The following is a 20,628-nucleotide window of genomic DNA, read 5'->3' on the forward strand; positions in this document are numbered from 1 at the left end:
GAGGGGAGCCAGAAACCAGGAGCAGCCTGACTCCAGGGTCCCCTCTGCTCCTTGGAGCCACAGAACTAACCAGGGCTGCTCCCCTGCTCAGTTTCCTGGCTCTGCAGGCGGAGGAGAGTTGGGAACCAGGCTGCCGCCTGGTTCCCAGCTCCCTACCACTCTGGGGACTGGCAAACCGCTCCTGCCAAGGGTGGCAGGAGACTGCTGCTGTCTCTGACAGGAGCAGGAAACCTGTCCAGTCAGGGATGGCAGTCGCGTTAACCCAAGTTGCACATATCTCAAGGGTTTACTGTATTACAGTGCCTCAAAATAACAATTACCCCTGAAAATGTTATTTACGTACACATTGCACTTCTGTTGACAGGAAATCACTTCCTTCCAATCATTGCTACACAGCGACACAGGAAATAAATCACATTTTACATGAAATATTTGAAAAGTCCTTTTTTATTCAGTATTTATACAAGAACTACTTTAAAAGAAGGAAATACTGAAGGGAAGAAGTTAGTAAACACTAAACATCCTCATACACATACAGATGGGGAAGCAAGCTAATTTCTCAGTGCCTTTTCACCCTTTACTTTGGTTATGTTTATACTGTCTCTGTCACCCTTAACATAACGCATATGATGGTTTTCTAGAACTGTATGCATGTGTCCATGTAAACACTAACATCTTCCAAACTCAGCCTAAGAAATGACCTCTTCTGAAAGGGGAGCAAGGGGAAGTGAGGGATTCCATAAAAATAAAAGCTTTAAAAAGCAACTGTGATCAAAGTGTTGCTCTGCTTAAACCCCTGACTGCCTCAGCTGCCCTCCCAATCACTTCCTTTCTGATGCATTATTTTCTGCTTCTTAGGTCTGGTTAATACATGCTAAGACCCCACTTTCAAAACACAGCCATTCCAGGATGCTTTGTGGTTATGACAACCTGCACTCCCCCGCCTCCCTGCTGTACCAGTTTGTCCCCTGATGTGAGCCCTTAGATATTTGAGGCATGGAATTGTTTTTTGTTTGGCATCATTCCACGGTACACAAGTCCACACTTCTGGAGCTTTATAGATAAAAGTAGGGAGTGTTAGTTTTCCAGACAATCAATTTTAGACAGCTTAGGCAATGTTCATTTTACTCGAACAATACTTTGTGTTTCATTTGCAGAGTTCAAATCACTTTACCAACATTGAGTTAACACATGGCATATGAACTGCAGGAACACTCCAGCTGCTCTAACAGCACACAATCAATAATCCACAAGAAGGATTTTTAGCACCACGAGAGTTGCAATGTATTTTGGGTGAGGAATAAGAGGAAGCAGTTAGAAATATGGCATTACTAATACTGAAAATATGGAACTGTGGTACGCTAACATGTAAAAGATAGCTAGACTTGGCCTTAGAGCAAATACCAAGACAGCTGGCAGAAAAGGATAGCTAAGAAACAACTTTCAAAATATAGACAGACAGAAAATGTGAATTGTTCATCGCTACCTATGAAGCTCAGTTGAAGGAGAGTACCTTCATCACTAGTACAGCAGCTGAAACAAGAGTTTTATGCTATGTTCTACCTACTTCTGCGGTTCCATCCAAATACTTTTACTCAACCCTCCCCCCCATTTACTTTTCCATCTCGGTTTTATTTACTATAATTTTTGCTCTTATCTATTTTCCTGACTCTTCTGTCATTAGAAAACCTGGCCTAATATGCACACAATTGTGTCAGGACATTGTGGCAGTTTGCAGACATCCTGTTCACTCCAAAGTATCCTACTGTTGCATTTCTGCCTAAGCAAGCTAGTGCTCACCCGCCCCAAACCTCAGAAGATGACAGAAAAACAAAGATGGAGGCACCCTTTTGTATCATGCAAAATCATTTGTATTTCCTTCAGAATGACACAAGAGAAGGGGGAAAACAAAATGCTCTAAAGCATGTGTCTGTCTCATGCACGAACACTAAACAGTTCCTTTCCTTGCTAATAGGCTAAATCATATTACTGTGAAGGAAACCAACTGAAAAGATAAAAACAAGCAGCACAATCTCACAAATGCAACTGAATCATTGCAGTCATTTTAACTTGGAACAAACACTGAAAGGTAGGAAGTCTGACCAGCTTGTTATCTGGAGACCTTTACAGCTTCTATGTGATCACTCCCAAACTTGCCAGAAAGCTGGCTGAAAACTGGGAAGAAGCACAAGCAATTTGAGTAATTTTTGTGTCCCACATGTCAAAAAAGGAACAATATTTAGTTTATTCTAACTTTTTCCACAAAATGCAGTTGTAATCAGAATTTTGCTTTTGAAATTTTCCCATTTTCTTCCAGTTGTCTTTATTCCTGGCCTCCTTCCAACTTGCTACTGAAAGGGAAGGCAGACAGAGGAAAAAGGAGATGGGAGAAGAGATGAATTGAAAAAAAAAAAAAAAAAAAAAGGTCCCATTTCAGCTAAAACATGAAAAATGCAGAAAAGACAAATTGTTTAAATTTACAACTTAGAGACTTTTAAAATAAAATTTAATTTGCAACCTTTCCACCAGCTCTAACATAGGTCCCCATCCTGCTACTATTGTATTCTGAATAGCCTACTGCTTTCAGAATGAACTTTAGATACTGTGATGGCTCAAAACCTCTGGAGGTCAGGCTGCAAAAAGCAAAATAATCATGGTGATTTCCTATTCTGTTTTGCACTAACTCCTAGACTTTTATTTTGTTTCAATCACCCCTATTCAAAAAGTGGTTTAATGTCACAGAAATTGAGTTTTTCACCACACCTGCAGGGTCCTTTAAATGGGCTGGACCCCCTACAACTGTTAAGTTTACCCTGTCAGAGCCTATTTACATAGCACAAATATGAGAAACAAATTATAATTATATCCTGCCCCACCCAGGTAAACCGGTGGATTGTGGTGTGAGAATGCGGCAAAAGAGAGAGATGGATAAGAACCAGACTGTGTCAAGAGCAACAGATGAACACTTATTTATTAGGTCTTTAAGTCAGGTGTTGCATTTTACTCCCTTTTTCCCAGAAATGCACAGATCTCAGACTTATCAGAGAATGCTAGCAGAACATGGTGTGCTTCAATAACTTATAGGAACTTGCTCATAACAAGAGCCAAAATCTGTTTAATGCTGCCCCTAAAACTTCTCAAATTTGGTTTGTTTAAATGTACAGTGCCGGCTGAACCTCTCTAATCTAGAACTCTCTCATCCAGTAAACTCTGTAATCCAGCATGATTTTAGCTAATTTATGGCCAAGTTTCCCATGGTTCTTCATGTTCTGTGCTGTTATTTAGTGGTAATTTACCTCTAAATATCTTCTAAGAGCCCAGTAAGCAGTGTAAGTGTTGGTCATATGCTAGAAAATGTTGACTTCCCAACATCAGGCAAATTCTCTCATCCAGCACTTGTCAAGTGCCTAGCATGCTGGATGAGAGAGGTTTAATCCATACTCAGACGAAGAATGGGTCGCTGGCACCTAAAGCAGATAAGGAGATCCTTTCTGAAGCCTTATTTGTGTAGATGGGCAGGTACTTAAATCCAGTGACTATGTGAGTGGAGGAAGCTGGAGAGAAATTGCAGACAGACTTACAAATCAGGAAGACTGCCAAGGACCCTGGAATGCTGCAGTTCACTATCTTGGTGTTATTTACATTTCTCAACATCTAGTAATAATCATGCCACAATACGTTTTAAAAAAAAAGGAAAATAAGGAGAAACAGAAGGGTACTTATATACAGTCTTTTGCAGTTCGGGGTGGGTGGGGGGAAACAGCCTTCCTCATTCTGACTCCTCATCTCAAACTTGTTTAATTTTGCCTCTTTGTGGTCTGTTGGACTGGAGCCAAGGTCACACTGAGCTGATGAGAGAATCAAGATGAGAATTTAGCTGTCCCTGCTCCCAGTCAAACAGACCACAAAGCTCCTTGCCTGACGCACAAAGAGAATCAAACTTCATCTTACCAACTCTGCTGTGAGTCAAAAAAAATCATTCTTGGATCTGGCCAATGTGTGCTTGGCACACAACACAAAAGCATGAGAACATAGGGCTGGGAGCTGTTGGTGCACTCCCCAATCCTGGGGCGTGTGAGACGCTGGATTACCATCAGTTTAAATTACAGCAGTCCAAGCAGTTGCCCAAGACACAGCTGCATCCACCAGAGAGCACCATGCACTCAAGCCACACACCAGTGTTATGCTCCCCATGTCAGGCAGATGGGGAGAGAAGTGGTGACGTAGCACTTGTCACACTAGCTGTCTGCCTCCTGCAATTTCTGCCTGAGTGGCACAAAGTACAGTAAACCCTCGAGTTAGACAGAGGTTGCATTCTTGCAACCCCTGCATAACTCACATTTTCAAGCAAGTTGAGGGCAGATGGAATCAATCTGCTGCCCAGCTCCCAGCTTCCCTGGGCTTGCAGGAGCCAGGAAACTGACCAGCCCTAGTTGGCCAGTCAGTTTCCTGGCTCCCAGAATGGTGGGGAACCAGGAGGCAGCCTGGTTCCCATCTTCCCACTGCTTGCAGGACCCAGGAAACTAATCAGGGCAGCAGCCTTGGTCACTTTCCTGGCTCCAGCCAATGGAGGGGAGCCAGGAACCTGGGGTAGCCTGGCTCCAGGCTCCCCTCCACTCCTTGGAGCCAGGATACTGACCAAGGCTGCTGCCCTGGTCAGTTTCTCAGTTCTACATGCAGAGAAGAAACAGGAGCCAGGGGGCCGCCTGGCTCCCAGCTCCTTGTCATTCCAGGAACTGGGAAACCACTCCTGTTGGGGCAGCAGCCTAGAGTCAGGCTGCCACCCTTGACAGGAGCAATTTCCCCACTCATTTCAGGGATAACAGCCTGACTCACAGCTGCCACTACTGTCAGGAGTAGCAGCCATGTGAACACGAGACACATGCAACTTGGCTGCGCATATTTCAAGGGTTTACTGTAGCCAACTGGGGAGGAATGGGATCTGGGTCAAGGATCTGGTCCCTAAGCTACTGTGCTCATATTCTCAAAGTAGCAGCAATAGTCAACATATGACTGCAGGTGTCCTTTCTTCACTCATTTTGTAAGAGTGGCACATTTCCTTTGCTAAAGGAAATATGCTAGACAGCAATGCTATTTATGGTCACACTGCTATGAAACTAGGCAAAGCTTCAAACTATTATTCATCAGCATTATGAGGAGCCAGTGAAGAAAAAAAATCAAAGTGATGGGTTTAAAAATAACAGTAAACCAGAGAAGAGTGCAGGTCAGTAATATCTGAACATTACCACCAACTCCAGAGAGCTGTACAAGAGAACCGAGTCAGATAGGTTGGTGATTTCACCTACTGTACAATTGTTCATATACAAAGAAACCAATCACTGCTACTATTACCAGCAGAAATAAGCAATGCATGGGCACGGAGAGGGCCCTGAGAAATGTTCTCTCTCTCTCTCTCCCACCCCTACCCTCACCCCCAGGTCACAATTCCCTAAAAGCAAGAAACCTTGCACTAACTTTACGCTTCACCTGATTCAGAGAAGATTTTAGTTTCCAGTTTCTGGGCAACATTCACCAGCTCCATTGTTTTCTGAAGAAATTTGATACAAAGCACATTAACTCATGTTGCTAACTAACTTGGGTGACTGCTAAGTTTCATGTAACCCAGCTCATATGAGATGTATTTTTAATAGAGGCATTTTCATATTTTAATGCCAGCTGCCTCTCAATCCCCTTTCAATGCATGTATGTTCTACACAGGATCACCTCGAACTCGGTGAATTTGAAATGCAAGAAGTTTTGTAAAGCTTTCTAAAAAGCTCAAGGACATTTGTAAGGATAGTAGCAAGTTTATAATGAACCTTAGAGTTCATAAGCAAAAACAAGTCTATTATTACATTTTGCCCCTTGGTATTTCCCATTATCATCACCTCTCTCCTGTTCCCTTGGGAAAATAATTTCCCACCTATCAGAAATCGGGAGAACCTGTTCTTCTAAACAGATAGATAAAATTAAATCTTCCCATAAAAGAAAGGAGCACACATAACAAGTTAAACACTAGGGCTGTAACACAAACAAAATCCCCAGAAACACTGCAAGTTAAACATATGAGTAAGCTTTAATTTGATTGATTTCCTGGCTTTTGAAAGATTAGATATTTTACATGCAGCAGGGATGGGAGTGGGTAAGGCAACTTATTTTCCTGCAAACAGTCCTATCACACAGTTTATGCGGATAGGTGAAAAAAACCTAACACTTCAACAGCCAGTTCTGCTCTGATATTACACTCATTTCTCAGCAGGCATGGGCACAAACCATTGTGTCAGACAGCTACATTCAGGCTGCCAACCATCATAACAGAGGATGTTTCCTGCATGAAGTACTAAATTACAGCCTTGAATCAAGCACAGAGTAACACACAGCTCTCCCTATCCTTCACCATATGTGATCATACTACTCCTACCAACATGACAAACATGGATGAAGAACAGCTGGTTGAAGCTGAATCAAGAGCAAGTCAAGTCAGGAGTTATGTTAATGGACAAGGAAAAGATTTTGCAGAGTGCAACTTGTTTTGGTTGAAGCAATGCACTCACAATGAGTCAAATCAGCCTGCAGTTTAGGCGCACTCTGTAAAGTTGTTGCAAATGCACCGTAGCAACAGCTGTGGGTAATGCCTTCTATCATCTCCAGTTGCCTAGAAACGCCACCCTATCCCCTGGAAGGATGATGACCTGGCCTTGCATACTCATGCCTTTGTTATCACTCAGCTAGACTAAAGTAATGCAACGTCCCTACACATGAAGCCTTCAGCACTTAAGCCCAACTGGTAAAGAAGGCTGCAGCACGTCTCCACAGACCCACAACACGACCTACCATCTCCAAGACACATTTGCCCATGAAGACAAAAAAACTCCACTCAACACATTAGTCTCATCACCAAATGTGCTACTAGAAAGCTCTATGATATTACAGGGATGAACACACTAGAAGAACAGTAACAGAAACAATGGAATCAAGACTTGATTTGACAGCATCCAATATCAAATCCAAATGTACGGTCATAGAGATAGTAAGGAGAAGCAGGGGATTCTACACAATTTTTAGAGCATCCTGGCTCAGGGGGATAGCTCAGAAACCTAACTCTCAGGTATATCTAGACTCCTCTGACCCAATGGAAGAAATCACAACAGGGCCCACTCCAGTAATTTCAAGGTAGATAAGTGAAGTATTGTAGAAGCATAGAACTGTAATCCTGGAAAGGACCTCAAGAGGTCACCCAATCCAGACCCCTGCACTCATAGCAGGACCAGGCACCACTTTCTAGATTAGTATTTCCCAAAGTGTGGTCCATGACCCAGTACCAGTCCTTGGAAAAACTAATACTGGTCCTTAGAAAATATACAAATTATCATTATGTACTATTATTATTATTGTGAATAAATAATAAAACAGTGAAAATGTATTCAGTTTTCATTATTTTCTTTTTATATGCATTTATATTTTTGGGCAGCAAAAAAAGGTACTGAAAAAAAAAAAAACAGTTCCCAACTATATAAAGTTTGGGAAACCCTGTTCTAGACCATCCCTGATGGATGTTTCTTTAACCTGTTCCCAAAAATCTCCAGTGATGGAGATTTCACAACACCCCTGGGCAATCTACTGCAGCATTAACCATCTTGACAGCTCGGAAGTTTTTCCTAATGTTCAACCTAAATCGCCTTTGCTGCAATTTAAGCTCATCATGCTGAGCAAAACATCTCCCGCAGGCCCATAAAAACCCCACGAACGTTAAAGGTCCATGAGTATTTTTCATAAGTAAAGGAGACTCTGTCAGTAAGTATTGCCAAGCATTCTGTTCCCACCGTTGTGCAGCATGCAGGGTGGTAGTTATTATGTAGATTACCATGTCACCCAGGAACCCCAAACATGGACCAATTTAATGGTTGCCTCCTGCCCTGCAAGAAAGACATAAACGAATAGCTCATACTCGTGGAGATAATGTGGTACTCTTCATCTCAAAGGGGACCTCAGAGTGCTTTACAAGCTATCTGCTTCTTACCCTTCCAGGATAACCCATTCAATCAAAATTTCTTTATTTAAATTTCCAAATCATTTCTGAATGGATACAACGCCAAAGTTTGACTATGCTTGCTTTGTAGTGGTTAGTAACCCATTCACAGATTATGTTCTCTGTGATATTGTGGCACCCAAGCTCAGACTGGGTGTCAGTTTATTTGTCCATTCCTGAATCTTCTACATTCCTACTGATTGAGACACGTTTCACCAGCTTAACTAACATTCAGAAGTCTGAGTATCTCATTTTTATACTGCTGCAGATTAACCCATCCAGGAACAGAATGTCTTTTCCCATGAAATTCATTAGTCTTCATCAGGCTGTACCTCATTACTGCTACCCCATGACTGGTAGAAGTTATGGTGAACACATTCCACTAACATTCATCCTTTATTTGTTGCTGTAACATCTACCCCGCTCTTGATTCCAGAGCATCTCAAAGGTCCCTGCAGAATTCCCAGAGGTAGTTAATCATCTGTGTTACTTCACCCCAGCTCATCACAGCAGCCTCTCAGGAACTGAGGTACCTCCAGTGGTGGATGCCACCTCCCATCAAGGGGTTGACCAAACAGAGGAAGCCTTTCCATAAAATTACACTGATATGGCCTGTAATACCTAATATGAGAAATTCACCCAGCATCTAAAGCTGACTCTTCTCTATCCCCTTTACAGTGCAAAGCTCACATGCATTTAGGCACTTTTTATGGACCCAAGGAAAGGAGGGAGGGAGGGTGGACAACTGGTCTCTCTGAGAAATTCTAGGTTATTTCAATGGGTTTATTGCTGTTTATGTCTGCACTCTGGTAGAGGAAATGCTCTGAATATTCAAAACCTTCTTCCCTAGTCTAGAATGTTGGCAACCGCATGATATAAATAATAAAAAATGTCTACGCAGAGGCTACAGAAGGAAAGTGATTATAATGTTTAATCCCTTTTGTTCAAAGTATTAGAAGTTCCTCAATCCAGCCTTTCACAGAACTTTAGAACCCGGCTGGTAAGTTTCTAATGAGGCACTTTAGATTGTAAAAGACGCTATCCAGTCATGCAGGTCAAGCCTGGGATAAAACCTAAGACTTTCACAATGCAGAGTCACAGCAGATCAATTGATAGTTTTATGTTAGGAATAATTCTCTGCATCCTGAAAAAAACTCTAAACCCTCTTTAGTTCCCATCTCTCCCCCAAAAGCACTTCTGTCCTTGCCCATCTCCATCCAAACACTGGTTATCTCAACCACAAGTATTTATTTCCTGAGGTTACAACATCCCAAAGGTAATTCCAAAGCAACGTAAGGCCATAATGAGCAATCCTTCCACTTCATTTAACCTACATTTTCTGCATTCCCCCTGCTCCACACACACACACACCCCAAATCTGTTTTCCTTAATAGTAACTACAGCCCCAAAGCTTACTCTGATGTTGAGAAGCCGGACAAATGCTTGGAAGTACAGAGAAAAGCTGAATGCTATGGTACATGTCACACTTTCATCAACCGAGCTGGACTCACTTTCAGAGCAGTACTTAAAATATTCAGATGCATCCCAAACATGGTCCCTTTCCTCTATTCACAGTTTACAATCAGCATGCAACCAGTTAAACCATCACCAGACAAAATGACCTTTCACATAAGGGTCATAGCATTCTACCACTCTCTAAAGAAAGACTCCCCATGTTCCCAGTTCTACTGGATATTCCTAAATGCACAAGTGTAATGGCAAGAAGAACATGGAGCCAGCCAACACATGTGCCATCATGTACATGCTAGCCCATAACAGAGGAAAGGCTGAATCAGTATTTTTATTTAAGACAGAGCATTGTTTAAAACAGCTCCAGTATAGCACAATACTTTCTTGTTGGTAAGGGATTTACTAGTTATAACACTGAGTTTTGTAGTGATTACACCACAGAATGCAGCAGAGTCACACTCCACGAGAGAAGAGACATTTACCCTCATGATTAATTTTGCCAAAAGCTTTGGATGTACAAACATATATGAGGTTATGAGGTGTGCAACAGGTTTCAAAAATGCTTACTGTTCTGAACTGCAATAGGCCAGGTTGAAAAAAGCAAGTATCAACATGCAGAACTCATGTGGGTGCTCAGAGAACTCTCTGGTAGCCCTGGCATAAGACTAAATATCAAAATCCCTTATACTGCGGTCCTTTTAGAGTACAGCATATCATCTCTATAAAGGATAGATCATAACATTCCCCTCCTTCACTAGGTCTAAATGTTCATCTATTTTCTCTCTCCCTCACAGACAAGTAATAACATGACTAAGTACTTCAGGAGAAAAATCTTTAATTCCTACCAATACTGGATAAATGTTGAGTGTAATTTGGCATTGCAACAAGCTCTCCTCTATATAAAGTACTTGTGTTGCAGATTTTACAGTTCTCTTTAAGAGGGGTTTAGAAAGCCAATATACATTTGGGAAAAATTCAAGCCAAAAATTGTTGATCTGGGCTGATGCAGTTTAACATTTTCCACAAACTTGACTGGCTACCAAGTCAAGGTCCAAGAGTCAGGCTAATGAAGATCAGAAACAGTCAGAAGCTACAGCCATGTGTTTTGGCAAGCGTCAAACATTCATAAGTTTTGTTATTTTATTACGTTATAGAAATGAATTTGAAAATGCTTGAAAATTAAAGCACAAGTGCAAATTGATACCAGCTACACGTTCCTTAGCAGATGTGTTTAAGTTGAATGAACCCATAAGAACAAATGAACTGGATCTCCGGCAGGCTTGGTCCTGCAATTCCTACTGATGTGAGTAATCCCTCACCATTTAAGCAGTTCCATGCAAACCAATGGAACAACTCAAACAAGGCATAACCAAGTGAGAGAGTTGTAAGATAACTCACTGTGTTTCCTAGTGCTAGGAGTTATTCTCTGACATCAGAAGGGCAGGAACATTTACTTAGGAAGGAATTTAGTACTAAAGTGATAATGACAGCATCATAGAAGAGTTATTTTTGGAATGAAAAGCAAGCTAGCTAATTTTGGAAAAAGTGAGATGGTGCAGAGAGGAGGAATTATTTATGTTTATAGAAGGCAAAAAACCAAAGAAAATATAAATGCAGAAATAGGGATCTTAGATTGTACTGGAGTAGAAAGATTCACACACACTAGTTCTATCAGAGGGGATTATTCTGTGAATTGAAATAGAGATAAGAAAAAATACCAACATAGGCTTTGATTCTGACCTCTCCCAAGCATCTGCGGACAAGCTGTCAAACTGTGCAGAGCCCATAGCTCTGGCAGACCTCTCCAGCCACGAGAAGGATTCCACAATACTTTAGAACCCCTAACAGCACCCAGGCATAGAAGATGTGGCTCCAGATATTCTGTGCTATTGGACAGATAGACATTGCAGCAAACAGTAAATAAAATTGTCTATGGGGCCACTCTAGTTTATGCTGAGCAACACTCCCATCACCCGGTCTGCCTCCATAATCAAGCAGGTGCAAAGATCACACAGCCCTCACAGCAAAGATCTCTAGAGCTGTTCCCCGTCCATCTTCACTGCATCTTAAAACTGTGAAGTTTCCCACTAGAAATCTACATAACTACAGTTTTACCTTCTTTAATCTTACCAATCTTTTGATGGAAATGCCCAACATCCTCCAGCCTCAGAGTTCTTGATGTGAAGAAATAAAAGATCAACTTGTGAAGACCACAGCAATAGTACTTTGAGACAGAGGATTGTGTTATAGTCTTTTAGACATTTCAGTCTTCAACAGTTATACCGCACGGAAGGAACTAGGGGAAAAAAGCCATACCTTTTGAAAAGTGGACATGCTCAATAGCATATAATACCTGCTATTGCAGTTTCTACCCTTTGTCCTGTATCATCAAATTGTCCAACCAGGCTCAGCTTTTCGCATATATTCATTCAGAGCATGAATCAGCAACCTTTCAGAGGCAGAAAGCAAAAATTGACATTTTGACCTCTGTATATGGTCTGAGAGCTGGTGGTACTCTTTAAAGTCACTAATAGTCCTACTTACAATAGCTTCCTTAACAAATAAAGATGTAGAGCTTTACTGTTTAGTGCAGGGGTTGGCAGGGTTGGCAAGAGAGAGATAGCATGGCAGAGAGACCAGTGTACATTAAGGATTAGCAGAAGACTACGTGTATGGGCACACAAGGGTGGGGCTCAGCGCCTGCTGCACATGCTGATGAAAATCTGATTGTGTGCCACTCTTGGCACCCATGCTGGAGTTTAGTGATTCCAGCTCAAAGGAAAAAAGATGTGGTTCTTTTATGGGAGAGCAGTGTTTAAACCATGTTTTCACTAACAAATGGTAGAACTAACATGGATAAAAATGTAGTTTTAACTTATTTTTTATTTATTTATAATTGGAGATGCACATCTCCTAGAACTGGAAGGGACCTCAGGAGGTCATCTAGTCCAGTTCCCTGTCCTCTTAGCAGATCAAGCACCAGCCCTGACATCTATTTTCCCCAGTCCCTAAATGGCCTCCACAAGGATTGAACTCACAACTCTGAGTTTAGTGGGCCAATGCTCAAACCACTGAGCTATCCAGCTAGTGTTAAATTCAAGCTACCAATAAATATAAAACAACTGCCTGCCCACACTAAAATTTCATCATGTACAAATATTAACAAGGTAAAAGATACATTACCCAGAAAAAAAAAACACCACTTTTATGTCTGAAATTAATTTGCTGAGAACAGTTTACCTATTATCTACTTCTAAACAAATATATGGAAACAGTAAGAAGATGCAACTTCACTGGATTTTTAGCTGCAACACTAAGAGTTAGCAGATTTAGCTCTAGTTTTATTGTGTAGCCAAAAGGAGAAGTCACACTCTTAAAAAGAAACAAATAGATAGACTATGCTTGGGGGAGGGGGAGAGATGTGTCCCATAAATTGAATGCCACAACCAGTTCATTAAGAAAATATTCATTCTGGAATGCTGTCAGCATACTTCCTTATCACTAGCCAAAGAAACACTAAGTGAGGGTTATAGCCTTCAAAAGCCACATAAAGGTCAATTCCAAGGGAGAAAGACACCTTGTAAGAGTCCTTTTCTTACCTATCTCCATTTTTTGCTGTTATCTGCAGTGATCAAGAAGTCTGGTTCTGAATGACATGAGAACCATTAAGCATCTATACGGGGAGTACTAGGGATAGCTATAATTCCTCTGTCCACACCATTTTTCCACCAAAAAGTTACACGTTTGGTCTTTTGTGAAAATGAAGTTTTCCACAAAAACCTGAAACTCTTCACAGAGAATCAAGTATAGCCAATGTCCAAAATATTTCTAAATGATAACCACGGATTTAGATTTAAAAAAGGCTGCCACGTGCTTTCTGGGATTTGTTTAGGTTCCTCCTCCTATCATCTTCTATAGGCTGTGTTCCCCAGCTGGACGGCAACTCGTGTGATGAACCATGTCCAGGGACTCCCATGGTAAACCAGCATCCTACAAAAAGGGGAGTCCATGGTGCATCCTGCAGATGTAGTCCAGCCAAGACATTCCACTCTGCCCCACCCCTCTCCCACACATATACAGGAGATAGGAGCACAGGATTCCAAGACTATAGCTCCCACGAGGCACCATGACAGTATTTTCATATCAAAATGGTCTTTGTAGACAAAAAAGTTGAGTAGTACCCTGGACTTGGAAAAAAAAAATTTTGATCTGCAAGTACCTAGTCAGAGGCAGAAAACCAGATGTTTATTGATAAGGCTAATGAAACTTATAGGAGTCCTGCCCTAAGCCATGTGGAATTCGCTACAGAATACTGGCAGGAGGTACCTCTTAAGCTACATTCTGGTCAGTAATACAAATTAAGAAAGGAATAAAATACACTGGAGGAGGGAAAAGAGAAGGAGTATCTTGCCAAAGGCCTGTTTAATTTGAAAAGAGGACAGAAATCTGTGAAAGGCACAGAAGCACCAGTTTTGGTGAACTTACTGGCGAGACACAAACGTGTACTGGGGAGGCTTCCATTTTCTTTGGAAAACTGCATTATTTCTTTTCCAGAATTCAGGTTCTTAACAGGAGGTCACTTAATGGAAAAGGATGACAGGCAGGAGGCATACTGTCTATTTCACTTTAATGTGTTCTGAAAAGAGATCAGTTGCCTTTGCTCAACATTTGGTTGTGTTTCATCTGCCTGTAAACAGGCCTTCTGAAGCAGATGCCAGGTTGTTCTAATTTTACTGGAGTCTGTATTTCTCAATTATCGGCTGAAGTGTTATTTTTTTTAAAGTTGGCCCCAACCCTTACCATTAACCTGAAGTAAACACAACCACACACATAAGTAACAAGCAGACTACTTTTCCACTTCCTGTAAGGGTAGGGAGTGGCAGAGAAGTGCATTGAGACTGCATAACGCAAGGGACCAAAAATGATGCATGCAGTCTTCTCACGATATGTCACAGCTCCCAGAGTTCACCTTGCATAGCTGTGCTAGATTGGGAGGTTTAAGTCCAGCTCCTAGCCAGCAGGTGTCCATATCACAAGTATCAACCGTAGCAGAGATAACAAGAATTTAAAATACACTTGTAAATTCCGGTGGCAAGCACCCACAACTCCAGTGTTTGGGGGTGCTGGGCACCTCTCACAGGATCAGCTGTTATGCTTTCAATCAAACATGAAGCAAGGCAGTAAATGATCAAGATTTTTTGAAGCTCTTAATGATTTTGGATGTCCAACTGTAGGCTCCTTAAGAGAAGCCCTACTCTTGCAAAGTACCAGCAGACATGCTCTGAAATAGCAGGCCTCTTACAGGACTATCTGAATCCCTCACAATCTTTGTTTGCCCTCCCAAACACCATGTGAAGTTGGGACATGCTATTAAGCCCTTTATGGGCAGAAAACTGAAACACAAAGCATCTAGATGACGTGAACAAGTTTACCCAGGAAGTCCGCGGTGGAACAGAGATGTGAATTCAAGTCTCACATCTCAGACTGACACTTTAACGACTGGACCCTCCCCCTTCCTCTAGCTATATGCAGTACAGTATCCCAAACGGGCACCCAAAACCACGAGTCACAGTTTACAATACTGGCCAACATCACCTATATAAAAACCTGCTAAATATTATAGTGTTGGCAAGCCGTGCATATGCATACAAAATAATCGCATCGTAAAGTACATAATCTGACAAACTACTAAAAGCTATATTTAACACACAGATATTCTTGTGAAGGTTCTTTAAGGGAACATAACCAGGCTAGTTAATTGACTAGATCAAAATCTACCCAATGAGTTTCCTTGGGAAAGTTCATTGTGTAATAGGATATAAGAGGAAAGAAAAAGTCCAAAGGGGAATGATAGTCTTACAGTTAGAGCAGTGCACTAGAAGACTGCATTCAACTCCTCTCTCTGCCAAAGATTTCCTGTGCGACTGACCAACTAGTTCTCTGTGACTCAGTACTCCAGATTTATACCTGGGGAAATAACAGTTCCCCAACCTCAGAGATGTTGCCAAGTCAACTTCAGTAAAGTTTGTAGGGCTCTCAGATATTCTGGTGATAGTAGCAGTACAAAAACACCCCTCCATTAAATGATTCATTATCATCTTACCTCTAAAAGGATATCTGGAACCTAACGCACCTTAGCAACCCTAACAAATAGCCTGTGTGTACAAAACAGAAGAAAAAAATTCAAAGAAGGAATGATTTCAAGCTCCACAGACTTACTGAAAACAAAAACCATGCCATTTTTTCTCCCTTTAAAACCGATTAAGTTACATTACCCAAAACTCTCAGTACATAAGACATTCACCGCAACTCAGGGCAACTGTCTAAATTTGGCTACAGTCTACGTGCTTAACATATTTCTACTTCATCATAACAACCCCTACTTTTAGGAGATATGTGATGTTAATGTCAAAGGCAGCTGTGTTCCTGGGGACACACTCAATTGGCCTAGTGCCCCAGGAAGGACAGGCACCTTCAAGTTTGTAACTTCAGGCACTATAAAGATTGAATTTCGCAAATTTGACCCATTCCTTTAGTGTACAGACATACCCTAACGTTCACTGTTGACTGACAAACTCGGCAGAAACTACTATTTTACTATCATATTTGTAATGTGTTCATCAAGACAACATCTCTAAATGTTGCAAACATTCTCTACAACAGCTAGAACTAGTACATTTTGAGAGGGGTAGCCGTGTTATTCTGTATCCACAAAAACAACAAGAAGTCCTGTGGCACCTTACCATATATCTGTTAGTCTATAAGGTGCCACGGGACTTCTCATTATTAGTACAGTATGCTCACACAAACAGCAATGTGAAAATAGCCTGAATTCAAGAATGAAAAGACACATGGTAAAGCAGTGGAACAGACACTGCAGTTAGAGAACTCAGTAAAACTGGTCTCTGCTAATCTCAGTTCCTTTGTATGACCTGCAAAGATAACATGGACACAGAAAGTGGATTAATAAACCCTTACAGTTAAAAGGTTAAGAAAGAGCAGCACTTCTGGGACCCTTGCTCAGGAATTCCACAGACTGTTTAACTACAGAAACAAACATACACATGCAAAGTCTTTTTAAAACCACTGAATTAAAAGCATGTCCATAGCAATGACCCCAGAAATTATTCTGGGGTGAGGGGGGTCATATATTACAACAGCAAGAAATCAACAGCAGTCTTAGTTACTTAATAGATCATGTTTTAGCTCCTAGATTACTTTCCCTGAAATAAAGTGGAGCTATTTAGTATGTCCCGATTGCATTCCTGAAACGGAAATTAATTCTATCACCCCACACCCTCCAGGATTTTGAGAGAGGGGAAGTTTATTTTACAACCATAAAAGGCCTCCCAAGTACACACCTATCCGTGGGTTAAAAATTAAGTTTAGAAAGCCACAAACTGTTCGTTCATCAGTGAAAATGGCTTTGGAAGCTCACCCACAACTGTTCCTCGGAATCAGGGGGCTTTAACTCTCGGGGTGGCAGAGAACTTGGTCCTTCCCGCAGCGCGCACAAGAGCGGAGGGGAAAAGAGGTCCCGGCCTCGGACACACTCCAGTATGTTTGCAATTAGCAAAAGCCGAAACAAAGGGAAGAAAGGCGGAGGAGGGGGGGGAGCCTGCAGCCCAGCCCAGGGCTGTCCGAGCCAGCCGGGACCTGGGGGGTGACCATGGAGCTGAGCCCGTCACAAACGCCCGGACGCAGCTGGGGGAGACGCAAAGTTGCCAGGAGACCAGCCCTGGGGAGCTCAGCACGTGGGGACGCGCCGGGGGTGGGGGGCCCTTGTCTACAGACCCTTCCGGCCCCCTCCCCAGCTAGGGCCGGCCCGGGCGGGGGCGGAATAGCGGGACAATGGGGGCAGGGCCTCTCTCCAGCCGGGAGATGGGCAGCAGAGCGGTACGGACCACCCCGGCCCCGCTTCTCGGCGGGGAGCGGCCTAGCGGGACTATGGGGGGGGCTCCCCGCGCGCTCCAGCAGGTGGGGCAGCACAACCCCCAGCCCGGCAGCGGAGTGCGGGCTCCCCCCACCTCTCTGCCGGGGGCGCCGCAGGGATACAGCAACGCCCTCCCCCCGACTCCCCGCAACTTCCCGCAACTCCTGCAAACTCGCTCACTCACCCTGCGGGCGACGGTGGCGGGAGCAGGAGGACAATGGCCGGCGGCTCGGGGCGCTGGTGCAACAGGCGGCGGCACCCGAGCGCTCCCGGCGGCTCTCTCCCTCCGTGGGTCCTGGGAGCGAGCCCGGAGCCAGGGCGCATGCGTCACCCATGAGGGCGGGGGGATGGAGGAGGAGGAGGTCCCCCTCCCTTCTCTGTCGGCCGAGGTTCCTCCTCTCGCTCCCGGTGCTGGGCTGACGGCGCCAGCGGCCGCTCTGAGTACACGGCCTGGCTGCCCGGCAGCTCGCGGCAGCCCCCACGTGCGCGCGCCCGGCCTGGGCCGCTGCAGCGTGATGCACACGCGGAGCTGGCTCCGGTCGGTGCATATGTTAGCAGGGGAGAATGCAACAGCTGAGCGGGGAGCTCCTGTCCCCGGCTCCCCTGGGGACTGGGCTGGTGTCGTTTGGAAAGGAGAACGCTGTGAGGGGAGGGGCTGGCAGCTTTCAAGTACCCAAACGGGGGTGACAAGGAGGAGGGAGAAGAGCTGTTCTCCTGAGCCTCTGAGGATCGGACAAGGAGCAATGGGCTACAACTGCAGCCAGGGAGGTTTAGGTGGGACGTTAGGAAAGATGTCCTGACTGTCAGGGTGGTTCAACAATGGCATAAATTCCCCCAGCGTGGTTGTGGAATCGCCATCATTGGAGATATTGAAGAACGGATTGGAGAAATATCTAACAGGACTGATCTAGATGGTGCTGGTTGGCGCAGGACACTGGACTTGATGACCTTTTGAGGTCCCTTCTCGTTCTAGAATCCCAGAGTGCTTTAGCGCCCCTGTGAATGCTGCCTTCCACCCCCAAGGCGTGCCTCTTCCCCTCCTCACTGTATGGGTGGGGAAACTGAGGCAGTGATCTCTTGAGTGACTTCCTGAAGCTCTCCAGCCCCCCCCCCCCCCCCCGTGCTGAGTTTTAGCGTGTAAATCTTCCTTCCCCTCAGGGCCACACAGATTTTCTGTCACAATTCTTACAGAGAGATAGCACAGAAAAATAGATTGTAAAATTGCAGCTACTTACATAGATGATTACTCAGTTACTATCCCTTAGAGTTGGGAGACTCCTCTGGACTTTGTTTTTTGTAAAATTGCAGAAGCTGTCCCCCATTTTAAGAGTCAGGTTTCCCCAACATAAAACAAACACTCTCCTGACTTTTAGACAAATTAATTAAATTCTCAAGAGAGGGTGTAGCTTTAAAAGTACATGTACTTCAAGCTAAATGGAAACCTGCCCTCTGTGAAGAAACATGCAAAAGCAGTTTGTTGTGACCCAGTGGAACTCAAATCTCAGAACTCCCTTCTAAATCTAGATTATTTCCAAAGTGCAAGCACACTGCCACCCTGCTAGCACATTGGAAGCAAAGGATGACACTATAACACCTTTTCTGCCTCACAAATTATGGGGAGCACAGGTTAGAGCTGTTCCAGTTACACCTTCTGAAACAATCCTGTGATTGTGAAGGCTTGCTCCTGCAGTCCAGGCTCAAGCACACTCTGACTCACTGTCAGTACACCCCGTACTAGCTGGGCAGGTAGAGAATGATGTACAGCTGGCTTTATTTATGTTATATGACTTTATCACTTGAGGATTTTCCCTGTGTCTGGGACTTCCCAGCAGTTTTAAACATTTAAACCACTGGAGCTACACAAAGGGTATCCGCATCAGCCTGATGACATAGCTCATGTTTCACACACTCATATGGCAAACAGATATAATCTTTCTCAAATGCCTATAATATCCCCTTAAAAGTAGGGGTAAGCAAAGGTTACCTGCACACAGAAGACCATACTACCCTTGCAATGGGCTGAATCCTGAATTGTTCACTTGGTTGTTACTCAGTTTGATTTTAATGACATCAACAGTACTTCTGCCATAGGAAAAATTGGGAAAGGGGAGGAATGAGCACATTTTGTCCCAATAAATTTAACTTCTAAAACTGATACTCTCATTTAGAGGTTCTCACACTAAGATTTGGAGTCCCCAGGGAATAAACTGTGTGAGAGATCTTCAAAGGACTTGGGGTGAAATCCTAAGCAGTCTTGACATTGACTGTACTAGGACCAAGATCCCACCTCTATTTCCTTCTACAATTTATCCATTGGCTATCAAATTGTGATATGTTGGGGTGGGAGCTTTAACAGGGAAATTACAGCTTTTTCCAGAGTGGGAAGTGAGATTTCTGGTCTGCCTTATTTTGATTCCTGGGAGGTACTTCTAGTGAGTTTTATCACCTATGTTTCACCTTGATGTTTCTCCCTCATGTGTGACCTTTTCCAGTTTATTCAGCTGCTCTCTGAATTCTAATTAGTTATAATACTGTGCTTCTTTATTGAAGTTAAAAGAACATGGTCAGCTTCTTAAAGCCCTCCATTTATTTTATTTGATGGAAATAACTTTCATACACTGAATTTAGCTTTATTTGTGAATTTCACTCTGTTACATTTCTAACATTCTCTCCTCCAGCTATTATAAAGTATCTCCGTCTAGTGTTTCTGGCATAACAGACTCTTTAGCAGTGAAATGTGATCCTGTGCAAATAAATGTGGCATACATATACCCACCACCATGGCATTATGGTGCATGCACTGTACCAATGATTCTTGCAGAAAGGAGGACTCATTTTGTTGTGTTTGAGTTGCTCACAGACCTGATGCTATGAACTGAGTACATAAAACTATCCACTATTACACACATTGGGGAACTATGGTACAGTGCACCAAATTCAGACTTGACTTACACTTCAGGGAAAATGTGGCTCAAAAAGCTGTGACTTGTTAACCCACACCTTAGCAGCTGAGCTGAGGCTAGCAACACCTATTTCCTGTCTTCTAGTCCCACTAACCACTAGAAATCATTATCTCACTAGAGCAGCTTTTATCCTAAAGGATGCTAGATCACTGAACTCTATGGCTATGTCTACACTAGCCCCAAACTTCGAAATGGCTATGCAAATGGCCATTTTGAAGTTTACTAATGAAGCG

At 43.2% G+C, this 20,628-nt stretch overlaps 1 protein-coding gene across 7 annotated transcripts in view; it reads right to left on the reverse strand.

Moving 5' to 3' along the window:
* The window catches only part of AKAP13 (A-kinase anchoring protein 13), a 352,799-nt gene extending 335,068 nt beyond the window's left edge, over positions 1-17,731 (reverse strand). For 6 of the 7 annotated variants that reach the window (XM_075007027.1, XM_075007032.1, XM_075007030.1 and 3 more), the window contains exon 1: positions 17,617-17,731. The gene's annotated coding sequence lies outside the window, so the exon portion shown is untranslated. The remainder of the gene's footprint in view (positions 1-17,616) is intronic. The other variant, XM_075007029.1, reaches the window with a different exon arrangement.
* Positions 17,732-20,628: the final 2,897 nt, after the last annotated feature.

Source organism: Carettochelys insculpta, chromosome 12 (genome assembly GCF_033958435.1).
Source record: "Carettochelys insculpta isolate YL-2023 chromosome 12, ASM3395843v1, whole genome shotgun sequence".
Lineage (NCBI taxonomy): Eukaryota > Metazoa > Chordata > Testudines > Carettochelyidae > Carettochelys > Carettochelys insculpta.